Source organism: Centruroides sculpturatus, unplaced genomic scaffold (genome assembly GCF_000671375.1).
Source record: "Centruroides sculpturatus isolate CEXI.00-Female unplaced genomic scaffold, Cexi_2.0 scaffold85, whole genome shotgun sequence".
Classification (NCBI taxonomy): Eukaryota; Metazoa; Arthropoda; class Arachnida; order Scorpiones; family Buthidae; genus Centruroides; species Centruroides sculpturatus.
Genome location: NW_019384798.1, coordinates 720,791 through 725,072, shown reverse-complemented (window position 1 = coordinate 725,072; position 4,282 = coordinate 720,791). Strand labels below are relative to the sequence as shown.

General features: G+C 28.5%; 1 long non-coding RNA gene across 1 annotated transcript in view; it reads right to left on the bottom strand.

The window, feature by feature from the left end:
• LOC111629504 overlaps positions 1 to 2,872 on the bottom strand; it is a 17,177-nt gene extending 14,305 nt beyond the window's left edge. Inside the window, exon 1 of the long non-coding RNA XR_002757341.1 lies at positions 1,461 to 2,872. This is a non-coding gene — a long non-coding RNA (uncharacterized LOC111629504). The remainder of the gene's footprint in view (positions 1 to 1,460) is intronic.
• Positions 2,873 to 4,282: the final 1,410 nt, after the last annotated feature.

Sequence of the window (4,282 nt, the reverse complement as noted above, 5' to 3'; positions counted from 1 at the left end):
AACTCTCTTCAAATATTTCTTCTTTTTTTAAAAAAAAAAATTGATTTTTGAAATAAAAATTAAAATTTTATTCAAAAATTGAAGACATTTTTCTAGATAGTTTCCAATACATTTTTAGAGGGGGGAAATACTAAATATATTAATTAAACTAAAAAAAATCATTTAAATTATTTAAAATATTTTATTTGTGAAATCAAATAAATAAAATTTACATTCAGAAATTCCTGTAACATTTTTAGAATTTCTGAATTCTTTGAAATTTATCTAAATTTGTAAATATTAGCAATTACTTACGACATAAATAAAAATTATAATTGGTTGTTTAATTATTAAAATATTTTATAATGATTTTTTTTCTGTTCTATAATGTGTGCAGAATTCAGTTTTAAATAAATAAAATTTATAATATGTATTTATAAATTATAATCTTACACATATGAACCATTTTAAAAACTGTATTTTTTTTTAAAAATTTAAAAATCTCTGACGTAAAACATATCAACCAATAAGATTTAAATTTAGTTTCTAGAACGAATCTATAAGAAAATAGATATTTGCACGTGCCGTCCCGTCCACCATTTTACTTCTCGCGATTTCTCATTTATGGTGCGAGAATGGTTCATTCCATTCTAGAAAATAGGAGAGAAGGATTATGGAATGTGATCAAATTTAAAAAAAATAATAATAATAATAAAAGCTGGGATGATACTAATAATTTATGAATGTTACGATAATAAATTGAATTTTTTTTTAAATCTCGAATTAATTTTTGGGAAATAGAAATATAATAATAAAAATTTTATAAAATCAATAATAAAAAGAATTTATTTATAAGATGTTAGTGAATGTTTTAGTAAGATTATATTTAATAATAATTAATTTTTTTTATATATTACAATTTTTATTATATTATAATGCTACTTTGGTATTTAAATTGATATTTTAAGAGTTTAAATTGAAGAAATAATTTCAAATCTAACATTGATTAATTAGGTGCTTTCAAAGAGGGTGTTTTTTAGAATATTTGTCGAGTGTTTAGGAATAAATCTGAATGGCGATGCAGACGGAATTTCCGTCTGTATGAAGAGAATCGATCGTCTGCTAGCTTAGCAGACAGTTTTGTCCATATCTGCTCCCTGGTTCCGGATTTGGTGGGCCATACAGGGGAAGTCACGTGACCACGTTATTAAACCCCGAAGGAAATCGTCATAACATCCCCTCTTTCTCTTTCTTTTCCCCTCAAAAATTTTAACACTTTATAGAGGATTAGGGCTACTTATTAATATACACATGATATATTTAATTATGTATAAGCTATATATTTATACACTATCGAGTTTGTAAAGATTCCTAAAATATAATAATAGGAATATGTACTGTAGGAGGTTAGGATGATTATCGACGTGCTGAAATGCTAACATATGCTAGCGCTACTTATGAAAAATTTGTATTATACTCACTTTTTTAGTTGGGTTATTTTTTGTTGTGATTTGTTGTTGTTGTTGTGTTGATGTTTCCTCATCCTCTTCCTCTCTCGTGACGTACAGTACGTAGGGATCGGAGGTTCGTTCAGGTTTCAGCGACAACGAACAACGTTCTTCAAAAATGTGCTCGTACATCGTGAAACCTGGACAACTCTCCTTCCTTGTTAAAAAAATCTTGAACCGTGACGATCCTCATCACTCCATAGACGTTTTCTGTCGTGCCATATGTTAGGTTATAGATTGACACAGGAAGATCAGATGACAATTACGATGAAGATTCGGCTATCTTTATGACGTCACTGAGTCGTACCTACGACGTTTACTCTCACACTAACGTCTACGAAGATTGGTGGACGGTTTTCAATTGCACCTGTAGATGAAGCTGTACTATTACGGCACTGCTGTCGCGCTGGAAAGACGGATATCAGGGGCAGACTACGCCGTACGCGATGATGGAAGGTGGAGCTTGAATACCAAGATAGCGAAGAAGAAAGAAAATAACAAAAAAAAGTCATTTCTCCTTGGAAACACGGATCGTATTAAGTTACTGTATCGAGGGGATGGCGGTTAGTCGACTCAAAGAGGGTGCACATTTGCGTCCGTCTGCCTCGCACTGCATCTAGCACCTGTCACATCGCTACAGACAACCTGTAGGCTGAGCACACGTGGCTTGTGACGTCATAAGCGACATGCCGTCTGCAGCCTAGCCGCAGGGTAGCGGAAGTCTGAGCCATTAAGCGATGCTTCTCACCCCCTTCTTGCTTCGAACGTTCCTTCTCCCTCGTAAGATCCAACAGTCAATAGGTATTCTACTACAAATATTCCGATCACACAAACACACATAAACACTAATGTAAGTCGTTATGATGCGGTAAGTGGTATTATTTATTCATTGAAATAAACCGTTTTATTCTTATTTCCTCTTAAGTATGCTTAATGGAAAACCGAATAAGAATTCTGTGTTTGCCATCTGTAAATTTAACAGAGCGGAAATGGTAGCGGGAGATAGAAAGAACACCAATATTTTCTCCCCCCGACACATACCTGAACACGTAACAAACTCTCTCCTATTCCACGTAACATGAAATACCAGGGATAACTCTACACTATGCAACTATTGCTTAACTCCGTTATGCAATAAGTGTTGAGAAAAAAGGTGCTGCCATCTAGCGTTGTGATTAATAAATTATTGCATAGCGCGTATAATGCACACGTTAACGACTTCAATTAATTAGAATCTATGGGTCGAAGCTTAGAAGAAGTTAAGTTGGTTGTAAAATTAATTAAATTACTTTAAAAATATATAAGATAGCATCAATTAGAATGAGAAAATCGGACGTTCAATTATTTACCAATTACTGAGCAAATCTTGAAGAGAAAATTGCAGAGAGTCGCTGAACAAACGAATTTCTTTATCATGAAAGAAGGAAATGAATTCTCTTAGGAATCAAATTTTCTTTTCTAAATAATTGCCAATTTTAAGATAATCACAAGATCTTCGTACGAAAAGTAATAAAAAATTTGTTTTTTAATAACTTTTCAAATACTTATTTAAATAAATTATATTCGCAACGAATTTATAAATATTTTAAAATAATTATTAAATTCTAATATCAAAATTATATTTTAACTTCCGATTTAAAAATTTAAAAATTGTGTGATTTGGATATGATCTTATCATCATCTTCAATTTGAAAGAAAAAAAATATATATATTTAGATGATGAGTATAAAATATCATGCAAGTTATCATCTATACATCACAATTTTTATAAAGTTAATTTAATTATTAAACATAATAATCATTATCATCATCTCTAAGATAGTAATGAAGATAGGATAACATGAAAGAGTTATAATGATGATTTATAATAGTAACATAATGATATTTATCATCATTTTGTAAATATTAATATCATCATTTTTAAAATGAAGATGTTAGATGATATTGTTATGATAAGTAATATATTATCATCATCTAATTATTATTTTTGAATATGAAATTCTCTTCCAAAAGACAGAAATGATCTTAAATAATTACCAGTATTATACAGAAGATAATCTAGAAAAATCTAAAAAAAAAAAAGAATTTACTGAACATTGCTGCAGTAATTACATCATCATCGATTCAATACATCGTTAAAGCGCTTATCATCATTTCTGAGCATTTCTTTCTATTAAATCATAATCTTCAGCTCATATCATAAATTTTTATGTGCATCTCCATTATTATTTCTCCTAATATCATCATTTCTAACCAATATTGTATCATTTATCATCATTTCACAATATAATCATCAAAATATGGATGCTCTTACCAGATTAAGTAAGAAACATAATTTATCATCATCACTAAAAAAAACATAGATTTTTATAATTAAATTATATTTATACAGTATAATTTTATGTAAATTAAATTTTAAAACTTATTTCGAATGATTTTTAAGCTTTACCCATGAGAAATTTACTCTTTTGATTTAGAAAAAACTCATAATTTAGAATCGATATTATTGAATAAAACGAAAATAATTATAAATATTTTTTTTATAAATAAAAAAAGTTATCAAAAAAAGACATAAAATAGACGTTTTTCTTTGATAAAAAAAATATAACTTTTATAAGAATACATTATTAATCCTCTTCATCCTCTTTCGAAAATATTTTTGTATAAAAATTTTACAACATAATTATTACAACAAAATTATTACATACTTTAAACATAATAAAAAGTAAGGAAATTAATTTAGAAGTATGTAATGAAGCAACAGATTCTAGCAATGGACCTATAAAGTTACTTCT